This window comes from Bos javanicus, chromosome 4 (assembly GCF_032452875.1).
Source record: "Bos javanicus breed banteng chromosome 4, ARS-OSU_banteng_1.0, whole genome shotgun sequence".
Classification (NCBI taxonomy): Eukaryota; Metazoa; Chordata; class Mammalia; order Artiodactyla; family Bovidae; genus Bos; species Bos javanicus.
The window spans coordinates 36,351,907-36,366,690 of NC_083871.1; positions in this window are offsets into that span (position 1 = coordinate 36,351,907).

Consider the following 14,784-nt stretch of genomic DNA (forward strand, 5'->3'; position numbering starts at 1 on the left):
TGGTTATCTGTGTCATGAAAATCTTTTTTGTATAGTTCTTCTGTGTATTTTTGCACCTCTTCTTAATATTTTCAGCTTCCATTAGGTCCATACTATTTCTGTCCTTTATTGTTCCCATCTTTGCATGATATGTCTGTTGGTAACTCTAATTTTTTTGAGGAGACCTTTAGTTTTTCCCATTCTATTTTTTCCTTCTATTTCTTTGCATTGGTCAGTTAGGAAGACTTTCTTATCTTTTCTTGCTATTCTTTGGAACTCTGCATTCAGATGGATTATCTTTCTTTTTCTCCTTTGCCTTTCACATCTCTTTTCTCACCTATTTGTAATGCCTCCTCAGACAACCGTTTTGCCTTTTCACATTTCTTTTTCTCAAGGATGGTTTTGATCATCACCTCCTGTACAATGTTACCAACCTCTGTCCATAGTTCTTCAGGCCCTCTATCTATCAGATCTAATCACTTGAATCTATTTTTCACTTCCACTGAATAATCATAAGGGATTTGAGTCCTGGCAATTCATTAGAATTACCCAGGAGATTTTTAAAGAAAAAAAATACCAAGCCCCTGCCAACCCCAATAAACCAAAATTTCTGGGGTTGTGTCTTGGGCACACAAGTGTTTTTATTAAAAAAAAAAAATTCTTAAAAGTTCTCAGGTGATTCTAATATATAATTTTGTTTCAGAACCACTGATTTAAGTAGAACTCACAGACCAATGAATCCAGGAAAAGAGAGAAATTGAAGGTAAGACTTGAGAAAAGAAAAAATAAATACAATAATAGCAGGTAGTTTCAGAGACAATAAATTAGATTTTTTTTTTGCCTAGTTAAATAACAAATATTTAGTCTTCATTGGGGCAGTAGTTTTCCAGATAGACTTCTGAAAAGATATATATGCAAAATGATTAAAATGAAATATGTATCTTTGTTCTAATTAGTTTGAAATTATCTGTAATACCAAATATGCTCAAATCCTTTTACTTTTGCAATGACTTTATTTTAAAATAAGTAAATATTTTTATATGGAGTATCTGTATATTTTGATAAACTTCTATGTCTTTATGATCAAGAAGAAGTGTCTTCAGAATTATAGCTGAATTTAAATATAGGTTGAGGTAATGTCCTCCAATACTGTGTTGGTAGGATTATACTATTGACAAAATTCTCTATGTGTGTATCCATGCAGTTTGTTGCATAACTTCCCAATCCTCTTACCAAGAGCACAGTATCTTTTTCTGCCCCTTGGCACTAGGCTTAGCCATGTGTGTTTCTTTAACTAGTAGGATGAGAGTAATCAGGATACAAGCCTTCCTGGTTAGCTCAGCTGGTAAAGAATCCACCTGCAATGAAGGAGACGCCAGTTCAATTCCTGGGTCAGAAAGTTCCCCCACAGAAGTGATAAGCTACCCACTCCAACATTCTTGGGCTTCCCTGGTAGCTCAGATGGTAAAGAATCCACCTGCAATATGGGAGCCCTGGGTTCAATCCCGGGGATGGGAAGATCCCCTGGAGGAGGGCATGGCAACCCACTCAAGTAGTCTTGGACAGAGGAGTCTGGTTACTTAACTCTATGAGGAAACAGGATGAGAGCCATGTGGGGCAGAGCCAAATAAAAAATATGCAGTGAGAAGAAGAGCTCTCTCATTACTGCAACCTGAAGTAGAGATTTTGTACTCAAGTTCAGGCAGACCTCATCCTATAGATTCTCAGACTAGGAGAATAAATGCTCTTAAGTCATTGAGTTTTGCAAGTGGTTTATTATATAGTACTATTAGAGCAATAGATATAAATTTAGGCAGAATAGCAAATTTTTCTGAGCTCATCTTTAATTTTGGTAATACAAGGCAGCAATCTTTAATTATACAATTAAGGAGGAACTTAAAATGACAATATTTCGGGAACTATTTGACTTAAATAGTCTCTACAAGATTGTTTAGAGCATATAGTTTTGTTTTGTTTTGTTTTGTTTTAAGTTGGGCCTTCAGAGTCAGTGATTTTCTATTGGTGACTTTATACTGAAAGATCCAGAAAAAGTAGGACTGGGCAACAAAAAGCAAAGCCTGATGATTATATAATTTTACATAGAAAATGTATTTACAACAATTTTGGAAGACTTTTATTGTGGGATTTTTCACTAATAATTATTGACAAATACTTCTGATGCTACCTGTTTATTCTTGATTTAGTTGATTTTTAAACTTGTTTCCAAATATAAAGCCATTACTTTTCAAAAATCAGTAAGATACTTAATATTTAAATTACTTCATTGTACACTTGAGTTTGAAAAGTAATTATTGATTTTGAGCATTTTAGAGAAAACATTATATTTATAACAACTAATATAGCTAAGTTTCATGAAGTTGTAATTTATGGTTTGGAAGAAAGGGCCAGAATTCCAAATGTATTTAAATAAAGTGTTGACTTTATGATGTACCACTAAGAATGTCATTTTTTACTTAGTTTAATATATTTTTATCTCTGAGAGAAAAAAGTTATAGCAAACATTGTATAAAATCACAAAATTATGATATTTCAGTAGAAAAATGTAAGAGGATATGAATTCTGGAAATTAACAAAAAAGAGTTTATCGCATCAGTGTGCACATTCCAAAAACTCATGGAGGCTTTCAGGAGACAGCAAAGTGGATCAGTTCCTTTCAAACCTATTGCTTTTGTTTTCATATAGCAGTTCTTTACTCTGAAAAAAGTAGACTCATTAATGGAATCTCACTCAGAAACAAACTCATAGTATTTCACTCCCAGGCATATGCTGTTATTTTAAAATGAATTTTATAAAAATATGAAAGAACTTCTACTAAAATACAGAGGGAAGTATCTTCTTATCATTGTTTGTATTTCTAATAGTATACTTAAAGGTATACTCATTAATAAATCCGTATACATTTGAAAAATAAACCTTAGCATAGTACATGAAGAACTATTTGCAGTAATGTTTCTTAATGTGTTTTTCTTCTACGAAACTTAAAAACACGTTGTTTTTCATTTTGTTTATTGCATTCTTGGAAAGATTCTAGGCAACAGTTTTTGAGAGAGGAGAAAAATATTTTGATGACATATACATATATATAACTAATTCCTGGCTGATTCCTCATATTAAAAAGGGGACATTTAAAGATAAAGCCAGTGTTAACCTTTGTATCCAACACAATTCTTGAAACATGTCTCATTCTCAGTTGCCACCTTAATTTATCACATTAATTTCACCCTGTATTTCTATGAAGACAGATATTAAATACAGTAGGATGTTTCTGGAAGCTTGCTATTTAAGTCTGGGATGCTGATATTGAACAGAACATTTTTGTTCTATTTAAAATAAAGCAAAATTTGAGAGTTTGGTATTTTAAAGAATTAATTCAAGAAAGATTACACTCATAGCATTCCTTTCAGTGGTGGTTATGTGCTATGTGGAATAATACTTAAACATTAAGGGTAATTTTTTATCTGCAAGTAAAAAATATGAGTCAAAAATCCATTTTCATAATAGAATCTTTAGTTTTTCCAATATGATTGGTGCATATAAAACATGTGTCAGACTTAACATCCCTTCTACTGCAAGCTGAATAGATTTTAGTCACCACTTCACCTGAGTAGAGAATGAGCAGTGAAAAAAAGTTTATTTCAAAAAATGTAAATTTTTGTTAAATAGTTGATTTGTCACTAAATTTGTCCCATTGTCACTTTTTGTAGGTTAAGAGGATTTTTGTCTTGGGAGTAGGATAACTTTTTCATATGATTGTTTTGTATGTCTCTTAGTATAAACTTGACAAATTATTTTTCTGTTCTTGCATGAAACAATTTATCCAATACTGATAAATATTTTAGAGTACAAATGCATCATGCAAGCACCTCTAAGTTTTGCTGCATTTCATGTTAATGTTCTATATAAAAATAAATTTTGTTTCAGCAGACTGATTTAGAAATTAGTAATTCAGTGTATTTATTGTGGTTCTCTGGTAAGTAAACTTTAATGATAGTTTTTTTTTTTTTTTTTTAGATTTCTGTGCTGATTTCCTAATACTAATTGTATTTACTGGAAAGGATTTTTGTCCTTTCCTTATGAGAAAAGCAAAATATCAGAATAGGTGAAAAAATCTTCATATAATCTAATGTTTCTTTATAATCAAATATTAATCATCTGATACTTTTAAACTTCCATTCTGTGTTTTTAATGTGTTATTATACCTTCAAAATATTTTTATTGAAGTATAGTTGATTTACAATGTTGTATTCTTTAAAATAATTTTTAAAGATTATTCTGAAGCATTATCTTCTCACTGAAATTTAATACTACTTTGTGTGGGTAAAATTTACTAGTACACTATGCCTTCAAAGCCCATTTTGCATTATTCTATTATAGCAACCCTTACCTTTGTGCTTTACATGTCTTTTTCCCCAAACCTTGAGAACAGGAAAACATTTAAATAGTTCTTCACAGATTCTAGCAAACAAAATAGCAGGCATGTAAGTGTCTGTTCAAATATTTACAAACGACAGCGCAATGGAAATGGTTAGTGAAAGTAGCACCTTCACCAAACAAGGACTGTTGTTGAAGTTCTGTGACCCCATTGCCATGGAAGTCTGGAAACTGACCCAGTATTACTTCAGTGAGGGTGTTGGGTAATGTGTATTGGACAATAACAAGTAAAGAAAATAATTAACATTGACATTTTAAATATGTTATTTTGCCATTTAGGTATATGTTTTCTGAAAGTAAACCTGTGGGGAGCATGGGTTGACAGACCATGCATAGCAAGTGTTAGGAATTCAGTGCTTATATGCACAACTGCATTTTTTTCTCTTCATCACCTATGCTGCTCTAGTGACTCAACACCACTCTAGTTAATCTTTCTGTAAACGAACTGCTCTTAGTTGCAGAATATTTTGTGGTCACAGATTTGTTCTCTTCTTCTTTAGTGATGCTCAAACTGATTCTCAATGGCTACCCCCTGGAGTTTCATTAAGGCACTATTCCAGTGAGTTCCCAACACTAAACCATTGTTACTGGTCATGTTTAACCAGCAACAAGATAAATTTCTCCAATTAGACAACCTGAAGAACAGAGCTAAAATGATTAGGAAATGTTACAAAGGAAAAAAATAGCAACATTTATACATGTAAATATTTTAGTGTACATTTAAATTTTCCACTTATATATTAATAAACTTCATAATAAGATAACATATCATATGTTATTTACTTGTATATAATATAAATTGTCTCATAAATAGCAAATATGTACTTCCTGACTTTTTTTCAATTGAGACATAGTCACTCTTTCATATGTTTCCACAGCCTTCTGTAACATACCGAGATGATGTGATTTAGTTCACATTAATTTTTTTTCCTAGATGGATTCCTACTGTGCTTTTTCAACAGCTTCCTTCTCCCTCATTTCCCAAGCAACTCTGCCGAATTGGTACATAGGCATTAAAGTCAATTGGTCTTGAAACGGTTCTTCTGGTTCAATTTTTTTCTCTCCCTGGGATAGAAGACTAATAATGACTTCTAAAGCTTCCAAGCAAAAGTGAAAACAGTCTTTTAAGAAAAATATTCTATTTTAAACTTAATGCTTCTTAAAATATATGAATGGATGACATGTATATATACACACACACATATGTATATGTCATCCATTCATATATTTTAAGAATCAGTTTATATATATGTGTGTATATATATATGTGTGTGTGTCATATGATCGCTTTCTCAAAAGTCTTCCAGCGAATAGCAACAGCAATTTTTTTTAAAGTAGCTAAGCCATTTTTAGAACAGCCTAGTCAGAACATTATTCTTGAAATACTATCAAATACAGAAACTATGTCTATATTGTATAAATGTAGTATAATTTAATCTATCTCAAATAATGAAAACATATTTTCAGGATGTATATTTTGAGGGTATGAGGAGTAGTTCCAACATAAAAATGAAATCATTATATATGGTTTTCAAAATAAAACTGTGCGTATGCTTTTGGATGTAGATTCATGGAAAAATAATTGTATCCTCTGTTACTGAATATTGTCCTTATTCAAGTACATGGGATACTGTATTTATTTTCCTCTTCTGTGGGTGACACTTCATTACTAGAAGTCTGTGCCTTTTTATTCTTTGCCTCATAATTCAGATTCTTGGCACATGATATTGAATTTTATGACTAAAACTAAAGTAAATCATGCACAGCTGTCCCTATTGTAGGTGTCCTCTATGCTTATTCTAGTAGTATTACTATTGTATAACTCAGTGTTTCTGAATCATTCGTCTTCCACAACTTGAGATTAATTATGCAGATTTGTAATCATTTTTGATTCTTGGTCACTTTCATGAATGTTCTCTAAATGTGGTTGCAAATTTGCAGATGGTATTACTCAAATTTTGGTTCAAAAACCACAATCGTAATAACGATAATATACTCTAAAAGCATTTTAGGTCACAGATCAACAACCTATAGACCATTAGCCAAAATCCAGCTCATAGTCTGTTTTGTTATAGTTTCTAAGCCAAAAAAAAGTTTTTATGTTTGTAAGTGGTTATTGAAGAAAAAGGAGAAGGAGAATATAACAGAGACTGCAAGTGGCATTACAAGTCCTAAAATGTTTAGTATCTTGCCCTTACAGTTTGCCAACTCATGTTTTTTAGGTTATCTCACCATAGTTACTCGCTGCTTTTACAACAGCTTGTTCATAATAGTAATTCAACAAAATATGTTGAATACTGGTGTTATTCAATTTAGTGTTCTGTTAATTTCATTTTGTTTTATGTTTCTAAGGTAAAAATATAGCATTACTACAAAAGGACAATCTTTGGAGAGATAATGTCTTTAATACTTGTATTAAAGGCTTTAAATAAATAAAATACATCATCATTAATATTACCCTGGATGAGGAAAATTATTTTTAAGAGATGATTTCTGAACATTTTAAAAGTATTTTCTCAACTCCGAGTGAAATTACATAGAACGTTGAAAAGGTCTTGTGAATAACCTGCTTGAGGATATAGAAGTTTTTCAGTGAGGCCAGCCAAGTTATAAATAAATAACCAGTTAAGGTTTTATTGGCCAAAACTAATTCCGCTTTTGATGTGTAAGGAATGTTCACTTAATTAGAAAGCTGAAAATAGCAATAACGAATATAAATTTGAAAAAAATTTAGCAGGGAATCTATCAGAATATGTATGTTTAAATTTATTGATTTCTAGCCCAAAGAAAAGAAGCATGAAAACAACAAATTAATATATTAAAACATGTATATTAATAAGAACGGGAGTAGATGGAGAACTTATTTCATAGATTTTCTTACATCCTCTTCAGGAAACTTCTCACTAAATCTGTGACCGAATTCCCTTTATAGATTGACTCAAGTCTCTTTTAATCAGAATCACCCCATTTTAATTGCCATATCCACTTAATTTCTATTAAAGGCAGAAACATAAGTTTTTGACTGTAATTATTAAACTAAAATTGTGTTAAAAATACCTTCTGTATTTATTAAGTTTGACCACTTCAGTATTGATTATATTGTTATGAATAACTATCTAAATCTACATATTTGACTGAAAAACATACATAGTGATTGACAGTCTTCTTGTCCTTGAGATCTGTAATATGGAGGTAGCTCTTTAACACCACTGGGTATAAGTATTGCTACATTTTTCTTATTCTCAACCTTGGCTGCCTATTGGAAAGAGTGGGGTGTTTTAGCATTGCCTGAATTCCACACTCATATCAGTTCAGTATAGTTCAGTCACTCAGTTGTGTCCAACTGTTTGTGACCCCATGGATTACAGCATGTAAGGCTTCCCTGTTCATCACCAATACCCAGAGCTTACTCAAACTCATGTCCATCCAGTCGGTGATACCATCCAACTATCTCATCCTCTGTTGCCCCCTTCTCCTCCTGCCCCCAATCCCTCCCAGCATCAGAGTCTTTTCCAATGAGTCAACTCTTGTACTCATCAATTCTTCCACACTCAGCTTTCTTTATAGTCCAACTCTCACATCCATACAAGACTACTGGAAAAACCATAGTTTTGACTAGACGGACCTTTGTTGACAAAGTAATGTCTCTGCTTTTTAATATGCTATTTAGGTTAGTCATAGCTTTTCTTCCAAGGAGCCAGAGTCTTTTAATTTCATGGCTGCAGTCACCATCTGCAGTGATTTTGGAGCCCAAGAAAATAGTCTCTCACTGTTTCCATTGTTTCCCCATCTATTTGGTATGAAGTGATGGTACTGGATGCCATGATCTTAGTTTTCTGAATATTGAGCTTTAATCCAACCTTTCCACTCTCCTCTTTCACTTTCATCAAGAGGCTCCAATTTAATTAGTTTTGGATGGGGCCCGAACAGTGGAATTTTTAGAAATTCCTCCTGTGACTCAAATATACTGGGATTCTTGGGAAAAACTTAAATTACTTGCTGGTGGACTTGTCACTTGCTTGTCCACATCTTCAAAAAGCAGTTGTTGCCCAAGATTTGACCTGTAGGATGAGGATAAGCAGAGGGGTTAAAATTTACTTTATACCTTTATGTTCTTAAGAATATTTCCTAAAATGTGGTCTCTGAACCAGCACCATTAGTATCTCCTGGGAATGGGCTAAACATGCAAATTCTCAAAAACACAAAAAATGGAATCCAGTGATCTGCAGTTTAACAAGCTCTCTGGATGATTCTGTCTGTGAGCTATTAAAGCCAAAATAACTCAGGAATAGGGATTTATACTCTTTTCTTTTCCATTGGGAATTTTAAAAAATCTATACTACATATTTATTTTATAATTTGTATGTTAAAGGAATATATAATTTATATCTTCACAATACATACCAGTTTCTACAGGATCAACTTCATGTTAAGGTCTGATCTACTTATTTAATTCATTAGTCATGTTAATATAGAAGACATGTATGTATATATGTATTATGATATATCTCTGAAGTATGTTTTTGGTTTGCTAGTATAAATATTTGAGGTATTAAGTTTTTAACTTATAGCAGTATGATTGCTTGGATTGGAATAAGTAGTCATCTGGTATAATCTGAGTATCTAAAACTCTATAGAGAGATGCATAATTTCAAATCCATGTTCATATACAAGTATGTCTAAAATAAGGTAAGTATCTATAATTTATATAGTCTTGTTATATAGAAAATATAATGTATGTTATATAAACATATTATTTATTTATTTATTTTGGCATTTTAAAACACAAGAGAAACTTTGTATAAATAGATACTCTCATTTGGCTGCATTATTGGAGGCAGAATCCTCTGCATCTGAGCCTGGAATCTTTCAGACTCTAGTTCATATCCAGCATTGCTCATATTTATTAGATGTGATTTTGAGCAATTACTTAAATGTTTCAGTTTTGGCTGAATTTTGTTTCCTTTATATTAATTTCTAGGAGCATCAAACAGAGATAATAGTATCTATTTCAAAGGGCCATCATGAAGTTAACATATTGGGGATAATATATGCAAGGCCCTACAGCTAGTGACTGCTAGCACTGAATAAATACTAGCTATTTTTATTTCTATTATGTAGAAATATTTATTTATATAACAATAACATTTTTTCTATTTGAGAATATGTAATTTCAACATATTTTAGAAGTTACATGAAAATAATCTTATTTTATTTTTCTAAAATATTGATTTTTCAATATTGACATTAAAAGTTTGGTGGTGGAAAGTCTCCAGACCTAAAGAACTACTATGAGAGTTAATAAAGAGATCTACAGAGTAACTATTGTTCATTGTAAATGCAGTGGAACCTTGGTAAAATATGACCTGCCATAGCATGAAATTTAGTATAATCCTATTGATTGGTGCTTGTTACTGAAACAACCAGAAGGTTCTTGTTATACTACTTTATCTAGTTGCCTGGCAAAGACCCAAAGAATCATGTTTTAATGAAGTCCATCTTTGAGAGAATAATGGAACAAAACATGATTCTTCTTCACTTTTATAGAACTCATAAAGTATTTATGTTGAATAAATGAAGTGTAGGCACTGATATGGAGGCATCGTATGTCTGGGCGGCAAACAAAATAACCAGATTTTATAAATACAAAAAGTTGGAAGGTTTGTTCTTGAGAAATTGTGGATGTAAAACATCTGATAAGAACTGAAAGATTGAAATTGGCTGAATTTAAGGTAGCTTATTCTCTTTCAAGACTGTATTTTTTAAATAAAATTTGATATAGATTTTTATCTCAGTGATTTCATTATTTAAATAAAAGATTCTAACATTATAGTGTAAATCTCTAATTTATGTCGAATACCTCAAATTATTTCTGAGGTTCTCTTTTGAATATATTGCATAGTTATAGAATGTAAACTTTTTGAGATTAGAAACCATATTTTATATGCTTTATATTTCAGATGCTAGCACAGTGCTAACAGAAAGCAGATATTCCATAAATATTTTATTAATGAGTAGAAATCTTAGCACTTTTCATTCATTGATGATAAATCACTATGTCCAAGATTGACTCCTACTCAACGTTGCCTTCTTTTTAGAGGACAGTAATCCTATTCCTGATGATTCCTTTTATTTAAAGGAATATCCATAGGGCAGCTCTCCCCCATCTCTTTCTCTGTTATCATTTGTGCCTTCCCAAGAGTGAAGGAATAACTTAACTGACAGGTGGCTTTGGGAGTAGGACCTAAGCTTGCTTTGTCAGTCCTTTTCTTACTCACTGCTCTTTGGCATACATCTTTCAGTGTAGGTAGAGCAGGTAGCCAAGTTCTGGACAGTTGTTAAGCTTGGAGGTAAAGGCTTCAAGGCAAGACCTGTGGTTTTGCTGCTCTGCCTAAACTGTACTGATAAGTTTGTCCATTTTTGGGGTGCAGATGAGACCTTCACCTAAGAACTAGAATTCTGCATACATAAGCAATGATCTATATCTGCTCCATCAGTAATAAAGCTGACATTTTTATTTCTCTTCTTGTGATTCATCTACATTACTTGGTTCAGAATTCAGGCAGGAAAAAGTAGGTGTTAAAAGTTCAACCCCTCAGAGTATGTGCATGCTGGTTTGCTAACAATCAGAAAGGCAAGAGCCTTGAACTGGTGACTGCTACCTCTCCTCTACATTTCCCAGTCTAACGGGGTCCTGCTCATTCCATACTACAGCCTAGTAGAAGATCAAGGCAAATGTTTGGTCTAGCTATGTAGAGACAGACTAGGATTCCTGGGATGAGACCTGGGTGGAGTCATGGAGACCACTGTCACAGCACACTGGATGATGCCATGAGAACACAGAGATACTCAGCACTGAATCTTGGGTAGACAAGCCCTGGGCAGGAATACATAGCAGTTCATTTCCCAGTGAGAGTGCCTTGGTTCCGCATGCTCCACACCACAGCTTAGTGCTTGATCTCGGCAGACAAATACTGAAAAAAGTCTACCACGGAAGCAGCCCAGACCTTAGATGGCCCCGCAGTCACCTCAATTCCTATAGTCACAGTGCCTTGATACCCAGCCTTAGCCTGTTCCACAACACAGCCTTGTACTAAATCTGGGACATATACAAAACACAAGAGAAATTAGATACAACTTTGGGCTGCTTCTGAACGGAACCCTAGATGCCTACATAGGCAGTGCAAAGGCCTGTTTTGAAGGCACAGGACTCACTTGCTTGCGCTCAACACCTCTGGGTCAAGGAGCACACTCAAGAGCATAGGAACTTGATCAAACTCAAACCTCAGGGTTTTTACTGCAATAACTGGAGAGCAGACCTTACCCAATAGGGCAGAGATAGCCACAGAGTAGAGAGAAATCTCGACCTCACATCCAGCACAGGATCTAGGCAATACAAAACTAACCACACCCTTTAAGAAGGGCAAAATGACCAACACACTCTGAAGAAAGACATGTATGCTATCCATACAAAACTCAGCCCTTGCACCGAAATTATTAGACACATAGTCTCCACAGGAATGTTCCCACATAACTATATTCCTTCAAGACTGTGATAAAGAACTGTTCCTCCTAAATTCATAGAGACAAAGTTAAGTAAAAAAGAAGGCAGAGTAACCACCCCCAATGACAAGAACAAGAAAAATACCCTGAAAGGACAGATAATTAAGCAGATTTCACCATTATAATAGACCTTGACTTGAAAAAGGAGATAGTAAAAATGCTAAATGAATTAAGAAAGATTATTGATAGAAAAGCAGATCACCACAAAAAAAGAACTAGAAACTGTAAAGATGAACCAATCAAAAAAAGGCAAATCAATTGTGGAGATAAAAATCAATGTAGAAGCAATGAATATCATACTGAATGACATTCAAGAACCATGTGATTTGGAAAATAGAATAATGAAATTACCCAGTCAGAAAGCAGACAGAAAGGCAAATGAAAATAATGAAAGCAACATATGAGATCTATGGGACAGTGTAAAGCCTGCCAACCTACACATAATAGCCTTTACAGAAGGAGAAAAGAGAGAGGAAGACTGAAAGGTATTTGAAGGAATTATGGCTGAAAACTGAACTTTCTAAACCAAAAGATAGAAACAGTACCCAAGTACAGAGAGCACAGAGGGCCCTGAATGATATGAAACCAGACCCACACCAAAACGTATTATCATTGAAATGGTAAAAGTTAAAGAGAAGATTCTAAAGGCAACAAGAGAAAATAAAAATTGATTGCGAGGGAACCCCCATAAAGCCAGTAGATGATTTCTTTGCAGAAATGTTGCAGCCCAGCAGGGAATGGCAAGATATATTTGGAGTCCTGAAAGTGAAAAACCTGCAACCTAAGATACTCTATCCAGCAAGATTATCATTTGAATACAAGGAGAGATAAATAATTTCTCAGACAAGCAAAACCTAAACTAATACAGTGATAGTAAGCCTACCCTAAAAGCAGTATTAAAAGGTCTTTTATAAATAGAAAAGAAATAAGTTGGAAAGGGAAAATCAGAATAGGAAAAGAAAATTTATAAAAAGATTATAGATCACTTAAATAAGTCAGTACATAGATTTAAAAAAAAAACTTGTGAAAACAATTTTAACTATAATGAACATCAAAAGGATGTTTACATGAAGATGTAAAATAGGACATCAAAATCAAACGTGAGTGAGGGAGTAAGAAAAAAAATAGATTAAAAAAATGTATTTAAACATATGAGAACACCAGTTGAAAACAAGTAGATATATTAATGGGTTAACATACCTAAAAACCAGAGTAACCATAAATCTAAAACACGTAAAAGAGTGAAAGAACCAAAAAGAGAGTTAAAGCACAGTACAAAAGAAAACCATTGTACCATAAAAGGAAAAAGAAAGAGAAGGCAACAAAGAAGAAATATAAAATCAACAGAAAAACAAGGTTTAAAATGGCAAATAAATAAAAGCTATCAATACCTACCTTAAAAGTCAATGGGCTAAATGTTCTGATCAAGAGGAAAAGAGTGGCAGGTTGGATAATAAAACAAGAACCTATAATATGCTGCCTATAAGAAACCCACTTTAAGGTGAAGGACACACATAGATTGAGAGTGAAAAGATGGTAAAAGATATTTCATACTAATGGAAAAGACAAGAAAGCAGATATGACAATACTCATATTAGACAAAATAGACATTAAAACAAAGTTCAGAAAGAAAGAAGTGTTCTATACAATGATGATGGGATCAATACAAGAAGATAATATTACACTTGCTAGCTTATTTTCACTCAATATAGGAGCACCTAAATATATAAACCAATGCTATGCTATGCTATGCTAAGTCACTTCAGTCATGTCCGACTCTGTGTGACCCCATGGATGGTAGCCCACCAGGCTCCCCTGTCCCTGGGATTCTCCAGGCAAGAACACTGGAGTGGGTTGCCATTTCCTTCTCCAATGCAGGAAGGTGAAAAGTGAAAGTGAAGTCGCTCAGTCGTGTCCGACCCTCAGCAACCCCATGGACTGCAGCCCACCAGGCTCCTCTGTCCATGGGATTTTCCAGGCAAGAGTACTGGAGTGAGGTGCCATTATCTTCTCTGATATAAACCAAATCCCAACCTAAATAAAGAGATAAATTGATGAGAATACAGTAATAGTAGGATACTTTAACACTGCACTGACATCAATGGACAGCTCTTTCAGATAAAAAATCAATAAGGCAACAGAGCTCCTAGATGATATAATAAATCAGTTAGACGTATTTGGTATTTTCAAGACATGACATTTGAAAAAACCAAAATACAAATTCTTTTCAAAGAGCACATGGAGCATCCCCTAGGATAGACCACATAGTAGGACACAAATCAAGGCTCAGACATTTTTAAGAGGATAGAAATTATTTCAAGCATTTTTTCCAACCACAACAGCACAGAAAGAGAATGGGGCAGGAAGGTGAATGGATACTAAACAACATGCTACTAAAAGAACAATGGGTCAATAATTAAATCACAGAGGAAACTAAAAATGCCTTGAGCCAGTTGACAATGAAAACACAACCATACAAAACCTATAGGATACAGCAAAAGCAGTCCTAAGAGAGAAGTTCATAGAGAAGAAGCCTTGCTCAAAAATAAGAAAACTCTCAAATAAACAACTTAATCTACCAACTAAAGGAATTAGGAAAAGAAGAACAAGCAAAACATAAAGTCAACAGAAGGAAGGAAATAAAGTTCAGAAAGGAAGTAAATACAGTTGAGATTAAAAAGAAAATAGGAAAAATCATAAAACCAAGGGTTGGGTTTTTTTTGAAGGGATAAACAAAATCTATATACCTCTGATCAAGAAGAGTGCAAATAAGCATCAAGAAGAAAAAGG